This window comes from Microtus ochrogaster, chromosome X (genome assembly GCF_000317375.1).
Source record: "Microtus ochrogaster isolate Prairie Vole_2 chromosome X, MicOch1.0, whole genome shotgun sequence".
Classification (NCBI taxonomy): Eukaryota; Metazoa; Chordata; class Mammalia; order Rodentia; family Cricetidae; genus Microtus; species Microtus ochrogaster.
The window spans coordinates 52,584,782-52,594,772 of NC_022026.1; positions in this window are offsets into that span (position 1 = coordinate 52,584,782).

Genomic DNA, 9,991 nt, shown 5'->3' on the forward strand with positions numbered 1-9,991 from the left:
GTCCAACCTTGTTTTTATGGACAGGGTCTCTTATTTACCAAGCACTTGTAAAGTGGGCTAGGCTAGATGGCCAATGAGCCTTGAGGATCAACAGATATGAATCTCCTCAATATTGGGATTACATGTGCTCACCATGCTCAGCATTTTTTCAACACAAGCACCTTAATGATTAAACTATTTTCTCAGCTTTAACAGCTAGTTTTTTTTTAACACTGTACCAGATGTCATTTGTCATCAGTCCATATTTCTGAATGCCTTTACTGTTTCTGTGCATATCACTTTTGGTATACTGCTGCTTGCAGAAACCAGTATCCCTGTTGTACTGTTAGAGGTTTGCCCCAAGGTTGTCAAATTCCACTTTGCTTAATGACCCAAAAGATCCTGATATTTGCTTACCTCTCCCTTCACACCTTTGGGAATCTTCAAAAATTGCTCACAGGTGGGAAGAAAAACATCTTCTAGGTACCACGTCTACTTACAGAGACAACTCTGCACAATGGCATAGGTTTTCTGTAGAACCTCTGTGTGGGATTGAACTGCAGCTCCTATACTAAGAAATCAATATTTTATCCTCACATTTTTCTCCTTCTACCTATTTCCAATTTCTAGCCTCCTACGGAGTTCTGGGGAATGTGCTTAATATCGCATTTTCATGTGAATATCACCTAAAAGTTTGCTTCTGGGTCCATTTTAGGTCATAGACCTCTGCCATATTGTTCTGGGTGCTGGGAATGCATGGCCAAGTCTTGTTCTTCTCATGTTTCATCAACAAGAAATATTACAGTTAGAACCTGTGTTAAATAGGTTCCCACAATCAAAGCTATATTTTAGGAATTTGATAGCATTCTTCATTTCCTTTGTAATGGAATGGATATAGGCTTCAGAGTAATGCCTTTGAATTTGTGCCCCTACTCATTTGTTTTTTACCATTATAGGATTAGGTAGGCTGGTATGTAAAACTGACCACTGTTTCTTTTTTTTTTCTTTTATTGAAAATAGATAGTTCTCATACAGTAAATTCTGGTTAAAGTTTGCCCACCCCACTACCCCTACCAGTCCCTCCCCACCTCCTCTCCTACCCAGATCCATTTTTGTATTCGATGAAACATTCTGGATAGCTGTGCTGGACTATTTGAGCTTTCCCATTTCCACTGACTATGAGAGCCAGCCCTGCCAAACTCTCATAGGATTGCAGCAGGGATAACTGAAGAAGAATATGTAAAAGCTTCTGAAATTTATGGCATGCAATTTCAAATTTAGTTATTACCTAGAGATATTGCATCAACAACAGAGCAAGGACTTTGTAGAATGAAAGTACACAGTGTTATTTTGTAGTACATGTTGCATATTTTATAAGGCATTGCTTCACAATTTAACTTTAATGTTTTTATCCTTGTGAGATTTAACAACTACATTTTGATAGGGGCAGTGTAACGCCATAAGCTTGGCATGGTTAAAACAAAAGTTGAAGAAGATACATAAAACAGGGAGTGCTACCATTGAAAATAAGATGTAAACATATCTCTTGGTGTTCTATGAAGTATCAAACCGGTTGGCAAAGAACAGGAAGAAAGCAAGTCCTGTAAAAGAAGCCTTCTCCTGACATGTCCACTGCCCAGTGCCAATGAATTAACAGCCATTTCCTGTAAATCACCATCTGCTAAATGTTTGCTAATCATGTCACAGGAAGGTTCCTTTGGTGCACTCTGTCTTGATATTAGTTACCCAAGTGAACCACTTTGGTAAGTTTATGTATGACATGTCATATTTGTTTTTAAATGGTGACTTTCTGTCAAACTCCGAATTTCTTTTGGCAGTCTTCCGTACTGATTCTACTGTAAAACACAGCTTTGTTGCCAGTTCAGATTCAAAATTGATTTCCCTAAATCAAGTATTCATTTTTGGGGCATTCAGCTGGAGTCAATGTGTTGCGAGAGCACAGCGTTTGTAGGGCTTTGCAGTATCACCTCTTAGAGGCAGGGAGATTGTTGGAGGGACGTGTAGGGTGGGCATGCTTTTTAAATGTATTTACTATGGTGATTCAGTTGCATTGCTGGGACTGGGATCTATGTTTCTATCACCGACATCTCTTTAGTATTCAGAAAAACATATAATCACAAACCAAGCAACTAAAGAAATGTTTGAAAGAGCCACTGAACTCCATGAAATCTATTATCATTCTGTTTTGTCTTAAGCTCATCTTTCTTTTGAAAACGTGGTCTTTTGACAGTTTGTTTCCAGACCGGGGCAGAGGGCTATATTTATATAGGAAAGTGTATCTTTGAGGCCTTCAACTAATATGGATCTGTGATTATTGTGGCATATTTTTAAAAGGCCTTTTAACAATTACACAACCTCTTTGAAAGGGATATTTTCCTGTAAAATCTGGTACAGCATCAATATCAGTGTGAAGTAAACAAGACCACATTGCTGTCAACTATTTCATAAGCAGTAAAATCATATACTTCATTAAAGTTGATAAGTGACTTTAATTTCTACAATCTGATTCATATTTCATGACCACAGTAAAATAAGATAAGAATGAGAAAGAGTCTGCATTTGGGGTTCCAATAGATGTTTTGAGTTTCTGTTTTTGGAAAGTTCTTCTTTGGGGTCTCAAGGGTAGGAGGGTGGCAGCAGAGGTTTCTCTTCTACACAAGTAGCACCTGTACAATGCTGCAGGAAGTTGTTCTTCATTTAATGGCTTCTTCTTTTTCTTTTTCCAATACAGGGTTTCTCTGTGTAACAGTTTCAGCTGTCCTGGAGCTAGCTGTTGTAGACTAGGCTGGCCTTGAACTCACAGAGATATCCTGCCTCTGCCTCCCAAGTACTGGGATTAAAGGTGCATGCCACCAATGCCCAGTGAATGTCTTATTTAAAAAAATACATTCAATTTTAAATGATGGATTTATTTTCTTTTAAAATTGAAAAGAGCCTATATAGGTAATATAGGTCCGTGAGGCAGCAGATTTGATCACTATTCAGAACTTGGCAACTAGCAGATGGTCTGAGAAGAGACTGGCCTATAGGCATGCCCACTGAAGTCAAGACCGTCAAATTTTTTACCCATTCTATTCACTTTTGGAGTGAGAGTCTTTTCTTACTCTCAGCATAAATCAAGACTTTAAATGGTGTCTGTCACCTTAGACCAGTGGTTCTCAACCTTTCTAATGCTGCAACCTTTAATATATAGTTCCTGATATTGTGGTGATCCCCAACCAGAAAATGATCTTCACTGCTACATTATACCTGTAATTTTCTATTCTTATTAATTATAATTTAAATATTTTTGGAGATAGAGGTTTGTCAAAGGGCTCACAACCCACATGTTGAGAACCACTGCCTTAGACAAAGGTGAATATGAGAAAGGCACTCTTCATCATTTCAAAAGGATTACCAAGTGGTTATTTTGTTCTAGAAGCATGGCGGCTCTTACTCTGGTTGTTATCAGTGCAGACCTATGAAAACTAGAAATGGACACAGGATTTTTGTGAACTCCAGGTCAGAACTGGGCTTTTCCTATTATTGCTGGCATCAAAGTTATTCCACTTGTAAGTAAACTATTTGAGTAGTGGGCCAGATCTTTTCTATTTGCCACTCCTGATCTATATCCTATTCTTTTCCTTCTCTGCCCCAGCACACTGAGTTGTATGGAATGCTTCTATTGCTTCTCTTGCCAATTAATGTCTCGTTGATTTTGGTCAGTGGGAGACCCAAGAAGAGCTTAGAGAGAAGGAGGAACATGATTAAGGATTTGTATTCCTCTAGTTCCCTCACATCCCACTGTGAACTGGTTCCATCTACCGATGATCAAAGTTCCCATCAGGTGGTCCATGTTCTTGTCCTTTCAACTTTAAGAGCAGGCAGTAATGACTACATTATGGACTCTTCCTAGAGCACTGGGGTATCTGTTGTAATAAAAATGCTTTAGTCATTTGTAAAACTTGTTCTCTTTGACTTTCCTGCCTGTATCTAACATTTTCCCAAGGTTTTCTCATCTTAGACCTACAGCAAGCCATCATCACAGTCTCATATTAGACACAATGCAAGCAAAATATCATTCACCAGGGATACTGGAAGCATTGCTGTCAAAGAAAAGTCTTATGTTCCACTTCCCTCACATTTTCTGGATGGGGAAATAAAACCTTTCAATGTATCTTGAGATATAAGTATAATGGCAAGGGCACTTGGGAGAGTATTATGTTCTGTGATTTAAGAATCTGTGAGAAGATTTGTGACACATTCCAGACAAGGAAAATACAAAGACTATCCATGATTTGAAGGAGTTTACTGTGCAGGCCAATAATGGAGAACGCCTTCTTTATAGTTTGTTTTTTTATTTCAAAGAAATTGGTAGGATCTGAGATTTTGATTACAGAGAATGCCTTAGGAAGGAAGGAAGGAGGAAAGAGTTTTCACTTCCAATGACAGTTGATATGACTATGTCTTTTCTTTTCTTTCTCCTGTTTTCAAGCAAGTTTGGATTATTTTTAGAATTTGAAAGAATCTTGATGATAGCTTATCAAATGTCTTTCCAGAACAGATTGGGAAACTGGGAGTTTCAGAGTTTAAGTGTCTCCCGCAATTACAAAACTAGCGACTTGATCCCAAACCTTTTCTAAAGGACTTGATAAAAACTCGGTATAAACTGAGGACTTCAACTGTGCCTAGACTTTGAGATGTGTATGAAAGAAAGACCAAGACTATCAACCACATTCAGAGGGAGTAGTTTGGTCCTATGCTGGTTCCTTCCCAGTCTGGCTGCAGTTGATGAGCTCCCATTAGCTCAGGTAGACTATTTTAGTGAGTGTACCCATCATGGTCTTGACCTCTTTCCTGATATTTTCATTTCTACCACTCTTCAACTGGACTTTGGGAGCTCAGTCCAGTGCTCCAATGCGAGTCTCTGTCTCTGTTTCCATCAGTTGCTGGATGAAGGTTCTATAGTAGTTTACAGTTGCATGGCTGGGGCAGACTGGCAGGCCCTGGTTTGTCCCTACTGCATGTACTAGCTTTTTTGGGAACCTATTCTCTTTGGATGATTCCTTTCTCAGCCTAGATATAGTAGGGATGGCCTTGGACCTTCCCCAAAGCAACATGGAGGATTGGATGGGGGTGGGGTGGGAAGGTGTGTGGACAGAATGGGAGGCAGAGAGGGAGTGGGAACTTAGAGCGGTACGTATAATGAGAAAAGATTGTTTGTTTGTTTGTTTTTTAAATGAACAGTTCTTTGTATATTTTGGAGATTAGACCTCTGACTGATGTGGGATTAGTGAAGATCTTTTCCAAAGACCAAGACTATCTAGTGACAAAGAGAAAAATGGATTAGAAAGAAAGGCATACATAGATACTTCTAGGATTTATTCTACAAGAAGCATAGCATTTTCTGTGGGTCTAAAGGAGGAAGAAAGACTAAATAACTCACTTTTATAGTCTTGGATAGTATACATCCCTTCTGTTTTGAAATTGGAAAAATTAAGGCAGAACTGTAAGAATTAGTTGATAAAATGTCTCCAAAGCAATGTTATTGACGAGTAAGTGACAAAACTGACATTTTGGATTTTTCCCGGTATCCCAGCTGTGTAGATATAGACAAATTGAATTCTGAGATTCGGTTCCATTTGGTTCCATTGATATGAGTTTCATCAATTAAATCTCTTTATAGCAGGCTTTCATTTTTATTTTCCCTCCAGTTGTCTATCTAATCTCAATATTCATATTATTTGACAAAGCTTTGGAGAGAGGACAAGTTGGCAGCCTAGAGGCAGGATCTCCAGCGAAAGCAAATAGCATTTATAGAATGATGCAACCACACAATGGGTGGACAGAAGTTTTGGAAGGAGGCCAGATGATATAATGTCTTGGAGGAAGGCCATGCTGATAGGGGAGGAATGAAGCATGGTTTCCAGGTGGTGTGCTTATTGCTTTTGATTTTTTTTTTAGAGAGGAAAGCTGTCCAAAAGAGGGGAGTTTGAAGAAAAGAAAAAGCCAGATTATGTATTGTAGCCAGCATATTGCAGTGTTGACATAATAATCCAATCAATGAATTACCATCAGTCCTGCGTATGCATAGATACACATATGTGTATGTCACTGCTATGGCATTTTAGCAGATCATTACAAGATGCAGTTTGTAAGGAATTATTATGTTAGTGTACTTCTAGAGTCATGATAATTGCAGTTTTGGCTCTCTTCCACTCTCTGAGACATTTGATGACATAAGAACAACTCATTCTCCATATGTCAACATCCTAGGCTGGACTGGGATAGGATGCTCATGGAGAAGGGTCAGGCACGTAGACATTCATCTGACTGGGACATTTTTAGAGGTGTCACAACCCTGCAGTTTATCAAGATTGAATTTGTGAAAAGAATCTCTTGCCTAGTTGCAGGCAAAACTTCGGGTAATGTTCACAGTATAAAAAAGACTAATTACTTGTACTTCTGAGCTAAGACATACTCCTGCATTTGGTCTGCTTCTTTAAAGGTGCCAAGTTTTTAGAGGCCCATATATCCTTAGATATTGGCTTCCCAACCTGGAAAGATTCTTTTCCTCTAACCAGCACCCAACCATTATATATATTCCTTGGTAGGCACATGATACTCTAAGAAAGGTTTGCTTTCCAACTGTGATGCCTGTTACCTTTAGTGAGCTCTTAGCACAGGACTTTAACTGTGACAAGCCTCTGAAGGAAGAGATTCTCCAAAGTAATGGCTTGGGCACACTGACATTTTACAACAGTACTCAGCTATAGTCATTAGTCTCTAAGTAGGGAAGTGGCAGATAGCCATCACATACAGCTCCATATTCACAACCAATATAGTTTTTTCAAAGTAAGGGGCTTGGGAGACAATGTTCATGGCAGGAGCTGGGTTTGCACCATGGCGGAACTCAGTAAGCCTATGAAGTAGGTGATGAGTGAGTGGGATTGAATTTTAAGAGACAGAGATGTTTGTGGTGGTTTTATTTATTCATAGTTTTTTCCTACCAATCACTGCCAAGATTTCTTCTTTTCACTAGTTTACAGTTGTTCAAAACCTTTAGTGACATGACCTAACGTCTCACGATAGTTGAAGAAAACTAAAATCAGTGAATTTTCCCCCTTGGTGACTAGGAGATCTTTCCCATTACTTTGTTGTTATTTATTTATTTATTTATTTATTTATTTATTTATTTGTTTGTTTGTTTATTTATTAAAGATTTCTGCCTCCTCCCCGCCACAGCCTCCCATTTCCCTCCCCTCCCCCAATCAAGTCCCCCTCCCTCGTCAGCTTGAAGAGCAATCAGGGTTTCCTGCCCTGTGGGAAGTCCAAGGACCACCCACCTCCATCCAGGTCTAGTAAGGTGAGCATCCAAACTGCCTGCGCTCTCACAAAGCCAGTACGTGCAGTAGGATCAAAACCCCATTGCCATTGTTCTTGAGTTCTCAGTAGTTCTCATTGTCTGCTATGTTCAGCGAGTCCGGTTTTATCCCATGCCTTTTCAGATCCGGGCCAGCTGGCCTTGGTGAGTTCCCAATAGAACTTTCCCATTGTCTCAGTGTGTGGGTGCACCCCTCGTGGTTCTGAGTTCCTTGCTCGTGCTCTCTCTCCTTCTCCTCCTGATTCGGACCTAGAGATTTCTGTCCGGTGCTCCAATGTGGGTCTCTGTCTCTGTCTCCTTTCATCATTCAGGAGGATGCCTATATGTTTTTCTTTGGGTTCACCTTCTTATTTAGCTTCTCTAGGATCACGAATTATAGGCTCAATGTCCTTTATTTATAGCTAGAAACCAAATATGAGTGAATACATCCCATGTTTCTCTTTTTGGGTCTGGCTTACCTCACTCAGGACAGTGTTTTCTATTTCCATCCATTTGCATGCAAAATTCAAGAGTCATTGTTTTTTTACTGCTGAGTAGTACTCTAATATGTATATTTTCCATACTTTCTTCATCCATTCTTCCATTGTTTTTTAAGTTTTCTTTGCTACCATTTATCACCTCACCTCTATTGACTCTGTATTCTAAATTAGTCATTCTACCTGTGTGACTTGCTTTCCTAAAGAACTCTTTTCCATTCAGAACCTCATATGTTTCAATTCCCTAGTGCCTGTCATGGCTTAAGAAACAGAGGGAATGAAAATAACTTCTTATATCTACTACATTTTTTGTTCTTGCAGGATTATTCTCTTAAGAAGCCCTTTGGAGATAGACATTTGGCCCACAGAAAAAGTACAATTTGCTTATAGGCAAGAAGGTATGCAATCTGAAAATAAATTTGAAATTTTTCTTTGCATTCAACACTAACTAGTGATCTAGACAGGTCTCAGGCCACTTAAGATGAAGCCAGCATGTCTTTGTAATTAGCTGTTTCCAGATGCCAAGGTGTTATTCATTTTCCCATTTTTATTAAATTTTGTTGAGTTCTACATTGTTCTTTGCTCTCTTCCCTGCTTTTCCCCTCCATGTCAACCCTCTCCCAAGGTCCCTTTACATACCCCTCACCATACCTCGTCCACTCTTCTGAGAGAGTAAGGCACATTGCTTTGGGGAAGGTTCACGGCCCTCCCTACTATATCTAGGCAGAGCAAAGTATTCATCCAAAGAGAATTGGTTCCCAAAAACCCAGTACAAGCAGTAGAGATAAATCCTGTTGCCACTGTTAGTGGCGGGGAGGGAGTGGAAACTTGGGTCTCTCTCCCCTTTCTCCCCAACCTCTGCTATCCTCACCCCCATGAACTCCTCCTCCTTTCTCTTCAGAAAAGGGCAGGTATCCCTTGTGTGTCAGCCAGCCTTATTGTGGTGAAAACACTTCATCTTCTCCAAAGGAGCCACAAGGAGGCTTTGGGTTCTGCTTTCCTCAGTGTCTCTGAGAATTTATGTCAGCTTGAACAAGCAATTTTTCTTGTTGTAAGTTTCTTTTTCAGTCAAACGGTTGGATGGGAGATAAAATTCCCTATTTTTAAGTTATTTTGACAATTTCATATGTGTATATGATCCATTCTGGTTTCTCTCTCCCAACCTACTCTCATTACCCTATCACCCTTGCCAACCTATCCTTTTCTGAGATTCATGACTTTTGGTTTTGTTCTGTGACTCATTTGGTTTAACCAGGACCATCTGTGTGACCTCTGGTTTGAGAATATCCCCTGGAGTGTGGTGGAAGAGCTTCTCGTCCTAGGTGAAAATGAATCAGAGCAGAAGTCTTCTAGAAGTTTAAAAGAGGAAGAAAATAGAGACAACATTCTGCATTCAGCTTTTGGTAAATATGTATTAATTATGCAGAAGGTGTCAGCAACTGCACTACGAAGTGGGAATTCAAAACTATCTGCCATATGACATGAAGATTCCCATTTTAATACAGAAACAAAGAAACGTGGGCTGAAAGTGTAAATGAAGGACTCAAACTTCCTGCTAGCAATGTGTGGAGTGAACCTATCTGGAGAGTTTCAGAGAAACCTGCCTATGTCTGTGAACGCAAACTGAATTTTGAATAACAAATGCAATACTAACAGTTACAGGGGAGACAATTCTGTTTTGAAATTATTCTCTTTACTAAATGGCATCTTTAAAAACTTATTCTCTTTATAATTTACCACTCTTTTTGTCCTACTGTTTTCCTTTTGGGTACAATGTCATCTTCCATTTTAATTTTGGAAAATGTTTGTTATCTATGGTTTGTTAGTATATTAATATTTAACATTATGTGTTATCTAATATTCTTTTTGATCAGGTAGAAAATTTTCACTTTCCTCTCCTTTAGGTATATTGTGTCAGTACATTCTTACTGCAGTGGAGTACCATGGTGTGGCTCTCCGTGGGGCTATGTGAAGGAGTGCCCACTCACTCCAGATAGGGACCCAACAACAGACCAAAGGGTGGACGTTACTTAAGCCCACTTCTGTGAAACAATAAGTTTTATTGAGGATACTAATAGGAGTGTGGGTTGGAGATTAATTACAGTAACAGAAGGGACTCAAAGACAACTGCACCACCAAAGCCTATCCCAGC